At 40.1% G+C, this 17,800-nt stretch overlaps 1 protein-coding gene across 1 annotated transcript in view; it reads right to left on the bottom strand.

Moving 5' to 3' along the window:
- Positions 1-17,800, bottom strand: part of LOC115192679 (sodium- and chloride-dependent GABA transporter 2) — a 74,288-nt gene that overhangs the window by 50,261 nt on the left and 6,227 nt on the right. The gene's annotated exons all lie outside the window — the stretch shown is intronic.

Genomic DNA, 17,800 nt, shown 5'->3' with positions numbered 1-17,800 from the left:
TCCTGTGCATTGTAAATTATTCGCAACAGATCCTCAGTGGAGATAATGACCAGTAGACAGCCCTATAGCGCTTTACAGAAGACAGCATTGACAGTAACTAACATAACCAATACTGTTGTCAATGAAATTGTGTTACCCCAACACCACATTTTTCTGCCAAACAGATGGGATGGCGTTTCATCAGTAATTGTAACCTTTGGCAGAGTTATCCTAAAGCATGCTCCTTGTAGTAGCTTGACATTGGATCGTTCCTCTTATTATTAAACTGTATGCTGTGTCACCATGACTCCCTATACAAGGACCTAATAATCTAAACAGGATACATCTACAGGTACAATTGAGAGCATTGTCGGTTGGACAAGGTGGTTTCATGTCCTACGCTTACCCGCCTTCAAACCATGGGTATGCCCAAATCTATCAAATATAGAATGACCATGATATCAACGTACTCCATCCACTTCCTCAAGTGCACATGATCAGGTAGTATAATATGTTTTGAAGGTCGACTTAAACATTATAAAGGGAGTCAAGACAGTGTGAGGCCTAGATTTTCAAAATCAAAGCAAAACCAACTGCTTCAGGTCATCATAGTTCAGTCGTTCAGTCCTGTTTTGGAGGAAAGCTTCATTAATTGCCCACACATTCCATTCTTTAAAAAATGGCCCAAGACCTTGTCCAAAATAATTGTCACACTTGATGATTTCCACCGGTCTAAAACAACATAAAGAGTAAAAAACGGTCCAACAACAATGAATTGTATTTCCCTTCATCCTCCCCCATTTTAGTTCGTTTCCTGCTGTTCTTCACTGTACTGTCACAGGTCGCTGATCGGAGTCTCAAATTACACCATATTCCCTATGTAGTGTACTACTTTTGATGAGGGCCCACAGGGCTCCGGTCAAAAGTAGTGCACTATATAGAGAATAGGGTGCTATTTGGGACTAAGGAATAGGGTGCTATTTGGCACTATATAGGGAATAGGGTGCTATTTGGGACTCACACTGTGTCTGTCCGCCAGGCTGAAGACGCTGTCCTGTCTTTCCTTGTTACAATCAGCCTGCCCTGTTCATAACAACCATGCTGTTCATTAGGGGGTTTAAGCATGCGGCTCCAGGTCTCCTGTCGTGAAGGAAGGCAGTTTGGGCCTGATCTGTAGTCTGACTGTGAGACACAGTTGGAAGGTTTGCTCATAAAGATTCCCATAGAGCCCTGCTTTATCTTAATTTAACTAGTTTGTTGCACCAAGTGGTCATGATTATGCATATATACTGAATCTTTGATATTCTTTTCCCCCCAGTCTGATTTAGTGCCTGGTCTTGTCCAATAGGTTCCAACGATTTGTTGGTATATTAGAGGGAAACAGTACATATACACGTGTTCCTGAGAGTCTTATCTTTCAGTGATGGGGTCATACTATTTTTTAGCTTTAACCATTGAAAAGATAGAGCCACATTTGTAGGAAGAAAACAGAAAGCGCGCTCTGTTTATAACAACCATGTCTAGCGGCTACCGGAGGTTACTGACCAAACCCCTGAGTATGAACCAAGCTCACATTTTCTCTCCCGACCACATTTTCAAACCAGGCGACCCCACATTCCTAGTTTGGGAAACCCTGCCCGACAAGGTCCGGAGCCTGCTGGTTCTCTGTTCTACGTGATAGTTAATTGCACCCAGTCTAAATCAGTCCCTAATTAGAGGGGAACAATGAAAGAATGCAGAGGAACTGGCTTTGAGGTCAAGAGTTGAGTTTGAGGGATCTATAGCTTAGTCAGAGTGTCAGTTCCACATTGATTGGTAACGGTTAAGCTAGTGGTTATGTAGCCTGCCCTGAGTGCCAGTCCTTTCTGCTTTCTTGCCAACTCCTTGTCACTCATTGTTACATGTTTAGCATGACAATTCCATAAGAAGTTGGCAAGACAGCAGAAACAGACCAGCACTCAGACTACTGGTTATGGTCATTAAACATATATTTTTCTGTTGTGAAACTAAGTGGTTTTGGGTTCTATAAGCTTGGGAGAGCAGGCGGCCTGCGAGTCCCCTCACAGGTGCTTCCAGTGTTTAGAATAAAGTGTGCGTGGTGTGGGTGGCAGCTGTTTTGTACACAAAGACACTGCGTAAACATTGTAATGGTAGATTTGATTGAATCCGGCCTAAATCCCCTTTGACCAATCAAATGTGAGAAAGAGCTGACATTCACCTCATCTAACCTACAACAGAAATCAGACATAACAGACTAACATAACAATAGACATAACAGACTATCATAACAATAGACATACCAGACTATCATAACAATAGACATAACAGACTATCCTAACAATAGACATAACAGACTATTATAACAATAGACATAACAGACTATCCTAACAATAGACATAACAGACTATTATAACAATAGACATAACAGACTATTATAACAATAGAAAAAACAGACTATCATAACAACAGACATAACAGACTATCCTAACAATAGACATAACAGACTATTATAACAATAGACATAACAGACTATCCTAACAATAGACATAACAGACTATTATAACAATAGACATAACAGACTATTATAACAATAGAAAAAACAGACTATCATAACAACAGACATAACAGACTATTATAACAATAGACATAACAGACTATTATAACAATAGAAAAAACAGACTATTATAACAATAGACATAACATACTATTATAACAATAGAAAAAACAGACTATCATAACAACAGACATAACAGACTATTATAACAATAGACATAACTGACTATTATAACAATAGACATAACAGACTATTATAACAATAGACATAACAGACTATCATAACAATAGACATAACAGACTATTATAACAACAGACATAACAGACTATTATAACAATAGACTTAACATACTATTATAACAATAGACATACCAGACTATTATAACAATAGACATAACAGACTATTATAACAATAGACATAACAGACTATCCTAACAATAGACATAACAGACTATTATAACAATAGACATAACAGACTATCCTAACAATAGACATAACAGACTATCCTAACAATAGACATAACATACTATTATAACAATAGACATAACAGACTATCCTAACAATAGACATAACAAACTATTATAACAATAGACATAACAGACTATTATAACAATAGATATAACAGACTATCCTAACAATAGACATAAGAGACTATTATAACAATAGACATAACAGACTATTATAACAATAGACATAACAGACTATTATAACAATAGACATACCAGACTATTATAACAATAGACATAACAGACTATTATAACAATAGACATAACAGACTATTATAACAATAGACATACCAGACTATCCTAACAATAGACATAACAGACTATTATAACAATAGACATAACAGACTATTATAACAATAGACATAACAGACTATCATAACAACAGACATAACAGACTATCATAACAATAGACATAACAGACTATCATAACAATAGACATAACAGACTATTATAACAACAGACATAACAGACTATTATAACAACAGACATAACAGACTATTATAACAATAGATATAACAGACTATCCTAACAATAGACATAACAGACTATTATTACAATAGACATAATGACTATTATAACAATAGACATAACAGACTATCATAACAATAGACATAACAGACTATTATAACAATCGACATAACAGACTATTATAACAATAGACATACCAGACTATTATAACAATAGACATAACAGACTATTATAACAATAGACATAACAGACTATCCTAACAATAGACATAACAGACTATTATAACAATAGACATAACAGACTATCCTAACAATAGACATAACAGACTATCCTAACAATAGACATAACATACTATTATAACAATAGACATAACAGACTATCCTAACAATAGACATAACAGACTATTATTACAATAGACATAATGACTATTATAACAATAGACATAACAGACTATCATAACAATAGACATAACAGACTATTATAACAATCGACATAACAGACTATTATAACAATAGACATAACAGAAGAACTATCAATACAGACATACACTACTGTTCAGAAGTTTGGGGTCACTTAGAAATGTCCTTGTTTTTGAAAGAAAAGCACATTTTTTGTCCATTACAATAACATAAATAAACATAAATAACATAAAACAGCAGATTTCTAAAGGAATATGTGCGTACATAGGCATACAGAGGCCCATTATTAGCAACCATCACTCCTGTGTTCCAATGGCACGTTGTGTTAGCTAATCCAAGTTTATCATTTAAAAGCCTAATTGATCATTAGAAAACCCTTTTGCAATTATGTCAGCACAGCTGAAAACTGTTGTGCTGATTAAAGAAACAATAAAACTGGCCTTCTTTAGACTAGTTGAGTATCTGGAGCATCAGCATTTGTGGGTTCGATTACAGGCTCAAAATGGCCATTAACAAAAACTTTCATTCCGAAACTCGTCAGTCTATTCTTGTTCGGAGAAATGAAGGTTATTCCATGTGAGGAATTGCCAGCGATGGTAGCTGATAATGGGCCTCTGTACGCCTATGTAGATATTCCAGTAAAAATCAGCCGTTTCCAGCTACATTAGTCATTTCCAACATTAACAATGTTTACATAGTATTTCTGATCAATTTGATGTTATTTTATTTGATTTTCTTTAAAAAACAAGAACATTTCTAAGTGACCCCAAACTTTTGAACGGTAGTGTAATTGAACAAACAGTTACAAACATTCAGATAGCATGACACTGCTGAGCATCAGCATCAACTGAGTCAACTTGAAAAACAAACAACCAAGGTCATATAGGGCCATTTAGGGTACAGAGACTGTCAAATGTTTGCATTGACGTAACACCTGCATTGACTTAACCAACATGATAAGGCAGGACGGGGTAAAGATTCCAAAACTGTTTTGAGGGACAGTTCAACACCTATGATCTTTGGCGAACCAGATTGTCAACTGAATTTTTACTCCCATTGACGTCAGTGAATGATTAAGTGAAATACGATTTAAGTGGAAGATAAGATTCATACCTATCTATGTCAGGTTATGTTATGGTTACAATCAACTCTCTCACACTAAACCTGTCGTGCCGAAACACTCCCATCTCTTTACAGAATTGCATGAATCTGTACAGCCAGATATCTACTGATATGTCAAGAGAGTGACAATACACCAGAGTTCTCACTCAGAAGTCAACTTGAAGTGCATTTATTGGTCTGCAGCACAAACAGTAGGGGCTGCGATGTAGCCTAATAACAATGTTATGCGACTAGTGTTATACTTAAGAACAGTGTTATAACTAAGACTAGTGTTATCCCTAAGACTAGTGTTATCCCTAAGACTAGTGTTATAACTAAGACTAGTGTTATAACTAAGACTAGTGTTATAACTAAGACTAGTGTTATAACTAAGACTAGTGTTATCCCTAAGACTAGTGTTATAACTAAGACTAGTGTTATAACTAAGACTAGTGTTATCCCTAAGACTAGTGTTATAACTAAGACTAGTGTTATCCCTAAGACTGGTGTTATAACTAAGACTAGTGTTATAACTAAGACTAGTGTTATACCTAAGACTAGTGTTATAACTAAGACTAGTGTTATACCTAAGACTAGTGTTATAACTAAGACTAGTGTTATACCTAAGACTATTCTTATAACTAATACTAGTCTTATAACTAAAACTAGGGATGCTTCTGCAGTCTCTGATTATTGTAATTATTTGCTAAATGTGTTAAATACAACTAAGGCACAGTTTTTAGTGGCAAAGTACAGAGTGATGGGATAATCAGCATTTCTAGTCATAGGTTTTCATTCATTGTCAAGTAGAGCCCCCTGGTGGCCTTTTGTTACTGTCAAAATGACAGAATTAAAGCCCAAATATGTAGTTAAAAAAATAACAAAGCAGACACCCCTCCACTGTTTCTGGTAAACAGCTGAGGGAAGGGGCCAGAGAAATGTAACCCCTCTCAAATTCATATGCAGTGCTATGGATGCAAGAACTGACCATCCATGATGATGAAAAAAATCTTACAAAATGTCAAACTTCAAAATCTAAAATCAAGAAAAATAACAGAAGCATCATCACTTAATGCGCACAAAATAATATCTAGCACTAATGCAGAAGTAGCAATGCTTTTTGATGACATCATGAATGAATAAAAACAGGCCTTAGGCAAACGCCCATAGAAATAAGAATGAATGCCTGAGGCAGTCATCGGGCTGTCTGTCACTCACGTACCAGGCACGGAATAATGCGACAAGCAACAATTACCGCCTAAACAACTGGGACACCCTCTTTTCACGCCACTTTGATACAAAGTTCATTTTGTAGCAGGTTAGGAGAGCATTGTCGTTAACCATAACCCTTTTCCTAACTGTCTCCTAATCTGCTACCTTAACTTCACTTGGAAATGCTTAATGGTTGTGTTTTTGCAGTGATTGGTGCCAACTGGCTTATGAATGGGTTGCTTTTAACAATATGCCGATTACAGTCGCTGTCCTTTCAACTATTATTTCCAATTGCAAACATATTTTATCACGTTTAGCACACAAAGTAACTGGTGATCTAAAGTTTAAATTCAACGATGTTTCACACATATTTTCTTCAAAGAGATAGCTAACAGCAAGAGAGCTGCAAACATATTCTAAAAACAGTCTCACCCATTACAAGTCAAAATGTGATTGGTTGATTTCCCTGTCACTCCAAAATTCTGCACTAATACAGTTGAATGTCAGATCCCTTCTGTCTAAATTCTGAGGGCCAAGCCAATAACTGACTTAGCTAGCTAGATTTCCCCCCCAGAGACCACCAAAGAAAAATCCTGATTGGATCTTTTTTTTCTCTTCAGAGTTAACCCATAGAAATAAGAATGAATAGAACGGGCTTGGAACCTCTAACCCTGGCAATTTGACTGGTAATCTCATGGGTACACTTGCAATGGCTTTCCATGGTAATGTAGAATGTTCATTCAAATGATGCCAAATTATGTGGCTTATGCAATGGAATGTATTTTTTGCAATGTCATTTGAGTTGTTTCAACAAATCACAGCACAGATTGATGGGTACACTTCCTACTTTTACTTCCTGCTTTTACTTCCTGCTTTTACTTCCTACTTTTACTTGCTGCTTTTACTTTCTGCTTTTACTTCCTGCTTTGCTCCTATGGGTACACTCGCAATTGCCGCCAGTCCACCCATTATGATAGCGTTCATTCTTATTTATATGGTTAACTTTTCCCTTTCCAACACAAACTAAAGAGATGTAATCAGAATCTAATTTCAATTATAGAAAATATTAAATAGACATTTTAACAAAATATAAAAAATAATAAATCATTTTTGCACAGATTGCCCCTTTAACTCAAAGAATTATAGACTACTAAAGTATGGTTACACAAAAACAATGAAACATGTTCAGTGTTCAGGGACTGCAGATATAACTTGGCTGTCATCTAAATCTGGTGCAACGCATCACTTCTCATACTCTGAAATGTATGTTTTGTTGTACATTGTCCCTAGCAAATAAATGTAATAAATACAAAATCCTATAAAAAATATAATAGGGGTAAAGGAATACATGGAATTCTATTGGCAGGCTAAATATTCATTGTGAAATGGGTATTCAGGATGGTCACTCCACCTGTGGGAAAAAACAACAACACACCTACTGTTTTGGCTTAAGAGTTTTTTTCCCTCATCAATCTACACCCAATACCCCATAATGACAAAGCAAAAACAGGTTTTTAGAAATGTTAGCAAATGTATATATAAAAAAAACTGAAATATTGCATTTGCATAGGTATTTGTTATTTATTTAAATAGGCAAGTCAGTTAAGAAAAAAATCTTATTTTCAATGAAGGCCTTGGAACAGTGGGTTAACTTCCTTGTTCAGAGGCAGAACGACAGATTTGTACTTTGTCAGCTCAGGGATTTGAACTTGCAACCTTGCGGTTACTAGTCCAACGCTCTAACCACTAGGCTACCCGGCCGAATTCAGCCTTGAGGTTTGGGTATGACGCTACAAGCTTGGCACACCTGTATTTAGGGAGTTTCTCACATTATACTCTGCAGATCATCTCAAGCTCTGTCAGGTTGGATGGGGAGCGTCGCTGCACTACTATTTTCAGGTCTCTCCAGAGATGTAGAACGGGCTCTGGCTGGACCACTCAAGGACATTCAGAGACTTGTCCCGAAGCCACTCCTGGGTTGTCTTGGCTGTGTGCTTAGGGTTGTGGTCCTGTTGGAAGGTGAACCTTCGCCCCAGTCAGAGGCCCTGAGCACTCTGGAGCAGGTTTTCATCAAGGATTTCACTTTATTTTGCTTCGTTCATCTTTCCCTAGATCCTGACTAGTCTCCCAGTTTCTGCCTCTGAAAAACATCCCAACAGCATGATGCTGCCACCACCATGCTTCACCGTAGGGATGGTGCCAGGAATCCTCTAGACGTGACACAGTTTGGCATGGCGGCCAGCTCTAATAAGAGTCTTGGTGGTTCCAAACTTCTTCAATTTAAGAAGGATGGCGGGCACTGTGTTCTTGGGGACCTTCAATGCTGCAAAAATCCCCAGATCTGTGCCTCTACACAATCCTGTCTCTGAGCTCTACGAACAATTCCTTCGACCTCAGCTTGGTTTTTGCTCTAACATGCACTGTCAAATGTGGGACCTTATATACCCAGGTGTGTGCCTTTCCAAATCATTTCAAATCAATTGAATGTATAAGTTGTAGAAACATCTCAAGGATGATCCTTGGAAACTCAATTTCGAGTCGCATAGCAAAGGGTCTGAATACTTTTGTAAATAAGGTATTTCAGTTTTTCAATTTCTAAAAACCTGTTTTCACTTTGTTATTATGGGGTAATGTGTGTAGATTGATTAGGATTTGTATTTATTAAATCTATTTTAGAATAAGGCTGTAACATAACAAATTGTGGAAAAGGGGAAGGGGTCTGAATACTTTCCGAATGCACTGTATGTAGTAGTTCAATATGACCAACCAGACCTGGGTTCAAATGCTATTTTAAAATATTTCAAATCCTATACAGTGAGGGAAAAAAGTACTTGATCCCCTGCTGATACTTATTTCCCTCATTAAAATACAAATCAATTTATAACATTTTTGACATGCGTTTTTCTGGATATTTTTGTTGTTATTCTGTCTCTCACTGTTCAAATAAACCTACCATTAAAATTCTAAACTGATCCTTTCTTTATCAGTGGGCAAACGTACAAAATCAGCAGGGGATCAAATACTTTTCCCCCCCACTGTATCTGTGCCAGGGAAACTGACCCTTAAAGTATACTATTGTTCTGCGATAGAACGTTTTAAGTGACATTGAAGTGTTTAAATCAACAAGCGTCAAAAGAACGTCACCTTTCCATCCGACTGTCCGGATGCTGGAGTGAGTAGTCGTGCTGTACTTCGCTCTGCGGGTAATATTACATTTCATTACATTACAACGGAACGATTTCATTCGATTTGCTGCTAGCTACATAGTTGTCTTTGCTGTCTTTGTATCAAGGATAAAGGTGTAGCTTTGAGAAACTAACAAGGTTAGCTAGCCAGCTGTATTCGTTCAAAGCGGACATGAATGATCCATTGGTAGTTTGTTGTAACCAAGTATTGGTGCTAACCGTGTGTTATTGGATGCTAGCATGCTAGTTAGCTACGGCATCATAGGACACGGTGCACTGGGTGGGTTTCACGGAAGAATACTGTACCAAGTTATCTAGCTGAATAAACTAAGTTTGAGCCTATTCCTGGAAACATTGAACCAATGTAGTTTACATCAATTATCATTTCTAAAGTGGAAGTTGGAAAAGTTATATTTGAGTGTTTCAGTGAATGGTTAGTGAGGGAGGCCCTACTCTCTTGCTTCCCCTAGTTGTTTAGTCAATTTTCATTCCAAATTCCTTTGCATTAGCGTAGCCTCTCCTGTAGCCTGTCAACTATGTGTCTGTCTATCCCTGTTCTCTCCTCTCTGCACAAACGCTTCACACCGCGTGGCCGCTGCCACTCTAACGTTGTAGTCCCAGCGCGCACGACCCACGTGGAGTTCCAGGTCTCTGGCAGCCTCTGGAACTGCCGGTCTGCGGCCAACAAGGCAGAGTTCATCTCAGCCTATGCTAACCTCCAGTCCCTTGACTTCTTGGCGCTGACGGAAACATGGATTACCACAGAAAACACTGCTACTCCTACTGCTCTCTCCTCGTCTGACCACGTGTTCTCGCATACCCCGAGAGCACTAGAATCCTCATCTCTCCCAAGTGGACATTCTCTCTTTCTCCCCTGACCCATCTGTCTATCTCTTCCTTTGAATTCCATGCTGTCACAGTCACTAGCCCATTCAAGCTCAACATCCTTATCATTTATCGCCCTCCAGGTTCCCTTGGAGAGTTCATCAATGAGCTTGACGCCTTGATAAGTTCCTTTCCTGAAGATGGCTCACCCCTCACAATTCTGGTTTACTTTAACCTCCCTACGTCTACCTTTGACTCATTTCTCTCTGGCTCCTTCTTTCCACTCCTCTCCTCTTTTGACCTCACCCTCTCACCGTCCCCCCCTACTCACAAGGCAGGCAATACGCTTGACCTCATCTTTACTAGATGCTGTTCTTCTACTAATCTCACTGCAACTCCCCTCCAAGTCTCCGACCACTACCTTGTATCCTTTTCCCTCTCGCTCTCCTCCAACACTACTCACTCTGCCCCTACTCAGATGGTATTGCGCCGTCGCAACCTTCGCTCTCTCTCTCCTGCAACTCTCTCCTCTTCCATCCTATCATCTCTTCCCTCTGCTCAATCCTTCTCCAACCAATCTCCTGATTCTGCTTCCTCAACCCTCCTCTCCTCCCTTTCTGCATCCTTTGACTCTCTATGTCCCCTATCCTCCCGGCCGGCTCGGTCCTCCCCTCCTGCTTCGTGGCTTGACAACTCATTGCGAGCTCACAGAACAGGGCTCCGGGCAGCCGAGCGGAAATGGAGGAAAACTAGCCTCCCTGCGGACCTGGAATCTTTTCACTCCCTCCTCTCTACATTTTCTTCCTGTTTCTGCTGATGCTAAAGCCACTTTCTACCACTACCATTCCAAGCATCTGCCTCTAACCCTAGGAAGCTCTTTGCCACCTTCTCCTCCCTCCCCCCCCCCCCTCTGCGGATGACTTCGTCAACTATTTTGAAAAGAAGGTTGACGCCATCCAATCCTCGTTTGTTAAGTCAAACGACACCGCTGGTCCTGCTCACATTGCCCTTCTCGCTATACACCAAGTCACTTGGCTCTATCATATCCTCACATGGCCTCTCCTATCATGCCAGGACAGCGGAGTCAATCACCACCTTCCGGAGACACCTGAAACCCCACCTCTTTAAGGAATACCTGGGATAGGATAAAGTAATCCTTCTAACCCCCCCCCCCCCAAAAAAAAGATATAGATGTACTATTGTAAAGTGGTTGTTCCATTGGATATCATAAGGTGAATGCACCAATTTGTAAGTCGCTCTGGATAAGAGCGTCTGCTAAATGACGTAAATGTAAATGTAATAGTAAAGTATGTCTTCTCATTTGACGGTTCCATTTGCAAATTTCTCTCATGGCTTGACCTACTTTGTGCTTGTTGAAATACATCAAAGCCTCATCAAAGTGTCTGTATCCCATATCTATTGTATCCTTCACACAGTTTAACGCTGTGCCTCTGGGTGACTGTCAAAAAACATACACTGCTCAAAAAAATAAAGGGAACACTTAAACAACACAATGTAACTCCAAGTCAATCACACTTCTGTGAAATCAAACTGTCCACTTAGGAAGCAACACTGATTGACAATAAATTTCACATGCTGTTGTGCAAATGGGATAGACAACAGGTGGAAATTATAAGCAATTAGCAAGACACCCCCAATAAAGGAGTGGTTCGGCAGGTGGTGACCACAGACCACTTCTCAGTTCCTATGCTTCCTGGCTGATGTTTTGGTCACTTTTGAATGCTGGCGGTGCTTTCACTCTAGTGGTAGCATGAGACGGAGTCTACAACCCACACGAGTGGCTCAGGTAGTGCAGCTCATCCAGGATGGCACATCAATGCGAGCTGTGGCAAGAAGGTTTGCTGTGTCTGTCAGCGTAGTGTCCAGAGCATGGAGGCGCTACCAGGAGACAGGCCAGTACATCAGGAGATGTGGTAGAGGCCGTAGGAGGGCAACAACCCAGCAGCAGGACCGCTACCTCCGCCTTTGTGCAAGGAGGAGCAGGAGGAGCACTGCCAGAGCCCTGCAAAATGACCTCCAGCAGGCCACAAATGTGCATGTGTCTGCTCAAACGGTCAGAAACAGACTCCATGAGGGTGGTATGAGGTCCCGACGTCCACAGGTGGGGGTTGTGCTTACAGCCCAACACCGTGCAGGACGTTTGGCATTTGCCAGAAAACACCAAGATTGGCAAATTCGCCACTGGCGCCCAGTGCTCTTCACAGATGAAAGCAGGTTTACACTGAGCACGTGACAGATGTGGCAGAGTCTGGAGATGCCGTGGAGAACGTTCTGCTGCCTGCAACATCCTCCAGCATGACCGGTTTGGCGGTGGGTCAGTCATGGTGTGGGGTGGCATTTCTTTGGGGGGCCGCACAGCCCTCCATGTGCTCGCCAGAGGTAGCCTGACTGCCATTAGGTACCGAGATGAGATCCTCAGACCCCTTGTGAGACCATATGCTGGTGCGGTTGGCCCTGGGTTTCTCCTAATGCAAGACAATGCTAGACCTCATGTGGCTGGAGCGTGTCAGCAGTTCCTGCAAGAGGAAGGCATTGATGCTATGGACTGGTCCGCCCGTTCCCCAGACCTGAATCCAATTGAGCACATCTGGGACATCATGTCTCGCTCCATCCACCAACGCCACGTTGCACCACAGACTGTCCAGGAGTTGGTGGATGCTTTAGTCCAGGTCTGGGAGGAGATCCCTCAGGAGACCATCCGCCACCTCATCAGGAGCATGCCCAGGCGTTGTAGGGAGGTCATACAGGCACATGGAGGCCACACACACTACTGAGTCTCATTTTGACTTGTTTTAAGGACATTACATCAAAGTTGGATCAGCCTGTAGTGTGGTTTTCCACTTTAATTTTGAGTGTGACTCCAAATCCAGACCTCCATGGGTTGATAAATTGGATTTCCATTGATTATTTTTGTGTGATTTTGTTGTCAGCACATTCAACTATGTAAAGAAAAAAGTATTTAATAAGATTATTTCATTCATTCAGATCTAGGATGTGTTGTTTAAGTGTTCCCTTTATTTTTTTGAGCAGTATAGTTAAGATACTGAATTTACAAGGAAAAAACACTGATCAAGTTGATTTATATGTTGAATCCAGAGACATTATCTAGGGCCTTCTCTGTTTATAACTAGTAATAGTTAATAATTAACCGGTCAATAACATCAGTGAACATGGGCTCCATGCTCATTTGAAATACGTGGATCCTTGATTCTCAAAAAAGATTCCAGTTTACAGGTGGTTTACCTCGTCCCCAGGCTAAACGTGTCTGGGAATGAGATTAACAGGTGAGAAATCCTAATAATGTGAGCCAAATCAGGCTGGCAGGTATTCTGTACGTTCTTGAAAAATAAGAAATTCCAACACTGACAATTGTATTCTTGAATACTCCACAAATAATGTAATGGCTCTCTTAATGTGCAAAGTATTCGTGCTGGAGTTTCATCTTTGTCAAATAGTTTTCTCTCATGCACAGCGTGCATGCGCATCCTAAACATGCAAGACACTATAATAATAAAGTAAGTCAAATCAAATCATGCTCTTGGTGCTCTCGGACGGTAAGAGAAATAGGTTTCTCTTACCGTCCGTGGGTCCCATAAGTCCCTAGCCCCAAGAAGGGAATCTGGTTCCCATCACTGAGAAAATCACTGTGGTTCTCAGCATTAGGTTCATCTCTGAGTCTGTCTGTCTGGACCAATGATGTATATAAGCCCTGGAATGCTGATGCTATGTTTTGGCCAATGAAAGGCTTTGAAGCCACTGGTCGGCCATATTGGCACACAGCAGACCTCCATAGGAATGAATGGAATTCTACAGTATTTCGATAAAATATTTCAAGGCTTAAATTACATGTATTTAAGTATTTTTGTTGTTGTAGTGGGGACAGTAACTTTAGTAATAAAAAATATATATTTTATATATTTTTATGTTTACCTCACATAATATAATTTAAAAGTATGCATTAAAGTGTCTGTAATAGAATACATTTGTCACTCTCACTCAGATATATTATTAAAAACTGCAAATATTTCTCTCCGTACTATGGCAAAATTTGTAGAATTGCATGAAATTTGTTATAAAATGGTCAAATCTTCTCTCTGCCCTATGGCAAAATGTGTAGAATTGCAGGAAATTAACTCTAAAACTAAGGGGCTGCTAAAATGTGTGTGTGTGTGGGGGTGGGGGGCACCAAAAGGCAGCACCAAAAGGCTAGGGCCGGCTCTGACTGAATGTGTAGGTATGGATGTGGGTACGCAGATCTGCAAGCTACTGTGGCCACTCATGATGAGTTTTATTTCTTGGGTGGGACTCTCAGTTCTCCTTTTATCTATAAAAGAGCACAGGAGCAAGCTGGTTTGCAACACAGGATGATACTCCCAAGAACAGGAGATTATAATAGGACAGTTTCACAAGGTTAGTCACTTACTTACTCAGTTATGTGGACACATACAATACAAATTTCCCATTACACCCCCACCGCTATCAAAGTTGCCCATCCCTGGTCTCTGGAGTATGGGAGAGGTGAGGCTGGGGCATACCTATCTAGGAAACATAATGGCTGATGTATTATCTACTGAGTTACCTTTAATCCAGAATGCAAAATGACCTGCCTAGTGCTCTGCTCTCTGTGTCACTCAGTGCAAAATGACCCACCTAGTGCGCTGCTCTCTGTATCACAGTGCAAAATGACCCACCTAGTGCGCCGCTCTCTGTATCACAGTGCAAAATGACCCACCTAGTGCTCTGCTCTCTGTGTCACTTAGTGCTCTGCTCTCTATGTCACTCAGAGCAAAATGGACTAGAAAACCCACAAAGTAGGGTGAATGATGACATAGTACACTTTTGGTTATTCAACTAAAGGCCTGCAAAGCCTGTACGATTTTAGCCGTCTTATGCCACAATTTTGCAGTTTCAGGAAAAATGGCCACATTGTCGTAAATGATTGTCAGATGTCTTGGTTCGTTCAGCGTGACAGGGTCTAGGTCTGCCGATTAAGTACCACTACATGCGGTCGTAGGCTCTGACAAAGTTCTGGTAGTGTCAGAAATTTGGAGCCTTTATCGTGTAATGTGGCTGGTGTTAGGAGCCGATCCCGTTGACTGACCAATAGGAACAATATGATTATTGTGAATAGTCAAATTAATATAATAGCAGGCGTGTCAAACATATGGTCCAATCCTGCGGGTGGTTTGAGTAAAAAAAAGGTGAGGAAATATAACATATTTTCAGTGCGGCCCTCTGGACCTTGTTGAAGACCAAATGCACCCGCCGGAGCAAAATGAGTTGAACACCCCATGTTCATGCTTTGCAGGAAGAACGATTTACCCAATACTCTTGTTTACATGACACATCTGAAATTAGGTTACCTGATGGGAATTTGATAAATGCACAAAATCGCCAATCAAAATAAACATTCCACCACAGCGATTATGTTATTTTTGAGAAGCCTATTTGATTCTAAATTTTGTACGTGAAAACTATTTCTAAGATGCATACTTTCAGCTTTTCCGGACTCACTTCATTTGTACATAAGCACAGAAGGAGGCTTGTGCTGCTCGTGCTAGCACAGATCAAATGCACATCTGCATCTCTGCAGTTTGACTATGTTGGCTGATGTACGGTGCCTTCAGAAAGTATTCACACGGCTTTACTTTTTCCACATTTTGTTGTGTTACAACCTGAATTTAAAATCGATTACATTTAGGTTTTGTGTCACTGATCAACACACAATACCCCACAATGTCATAGTGGAATTTTGTTTGTAAAAAAAATAATATATATATTCATAAAAAATGTCAAGCTGAAATGTCTTGAGTTGATAAGTATTCAACCCCTTTGTTATGTCATAAGTTCAAGAGTAAAGGGCGCTTAACAAATCGCAAAATAAGTTGCATTTGTTACGCCCTGATCTGTTTCACCTGTCCTTGTGATTGTCTCCACCCCCTCCAGGTGTCGCTTATTTTCCCCAGTGTATTTATCCCTGTGTTTCCTGTCTCTCTGTGCCAGTTTGTCTTGTATGTTTCCAAGTCAACCAGAGTTTGCATTCTCCTTTTCTAGTCCTCCCGGTTTTGTCCCTTTCCTGTTTCTGGACTTTGTACCCGCCTGCCTGACCATTCTGCCTGCCTTGACCACAAGCCTGTCTGACACTCTGTACCTCCTGGACTCTGATCTGGTTTTGACCTTTTGCCTGTCCATGACCATTCTCTTGCCTACCCCTTTGGATTAATAAACATTGTAAGACTCCAACCATCTGCCTCCTGTGTCTGCATTTGGGTCTCGCCTTGTGCCTTGATAGCATTGACTCATTCCGTATTCAATTATAGTGGTTAACATGATTTTTTATTTATGACTACCTCATCTGTTTTATCATGGTTTGAACTATGCTTAATTCCAGTCTGTATAATACAATACAGTACAGTAATACAGTACACATTCAAGAAGATTAGCCTACTGGAGCTAGTTTAATTTATTTACCCAAGAGAGCATAGGCTATAGCTAGCTACATCTATGGGCTTTCTGTTTTTCTGTCATGCTTAATGTGCAGTAGCCTATATCAATACTGTATGTATTGGATAATGGCACAATCATTTGGGCTTTTTTGGACTTGGGCTAATTAAATGTCGTTAATGTAGGGCTCATAAAATATATTTAATATATGGCTCATCAGGCTCAGGTAGCATCAGGCTTGAATTTTCATACTGACCAAAGCTCTAATCAAATCCAGACTTATTTATATGCTTTATAATGCTTTTGAATGACACTTCTGGTTTTGGCAGGAAATATTGGTTCACCCAGGAGAAAAGTGATTTATTCTCGGGATGGAACATTTGTAAAATACCGGGAAAATATTAAACCCTAATACAGGCGTCATTCCTAACTCAGTTGCTGGAGAGGAAGGAAACCACTCAGGGATTTCACCATGAGGCCAATGGTGATTTTAAAATAGTTACAGTGGTGATATGAGAACTGAGGCTGGATCAACAACATTGTAGTTACTCCACAATACTAAACTAAATGACAGAGTGACAAGAAGGAAGCATGTACAGAATAAAAATATCCCAAAGCATGCATCCTGTTTGCAACAAGGCACTTAAGTAATACTGAAAAAAAAATATAGCAAAGAAATGAACTTTTTGTCCTGAATACAAAGCATTATGTTTGGGGCAAATCCAACACAACACATCACTGAGTACCGCTCTTCATATTTCCAAGCATGGTGGTGGCTGCATCATGTTATGGGTATGCTTGTCATCGGCAATGAATAGGGAATACAGCTATAAGCACAGGCAACAGACACTGGAAGACAAATTCACCTTTCAGCAGGACAATAACCTAAAACCCATGGCCAAATCTACACTGGAGTTGCTTACCAAGACGACATTGAATGTTCCTAAGTGGCCTAGTTACAGTTTTGACTTAAATCGGCTTGAAAATCTATGTCAATACTTGAAAATGGTTGTCTAGCAATGAAGAATAATGGCCTAATATTGTATAATCCAGGTGTGCAAAGCTTTTAGAGACTTACCCAAAAAGA

This window comes from Salmo trutta, chromosome 4, assembly GCF_901001165.1.
Source record: "Salmo trutta chromosome 4, fSalTru1.1, whole genome shotgun sequence".
NCBI classification, from domain to species: domain Eukaryota; kingdom Metazoa; phylum Chordata; class Actinopteri; order Salmoniformes; family Salmonidae; genus Salmo; species Salmo trutta.
The sequence above is the reverse complement of the archived record's forward strand: the minus strand, read 5'-3'. Positions and strand labels throughout refer to the sequence as shown.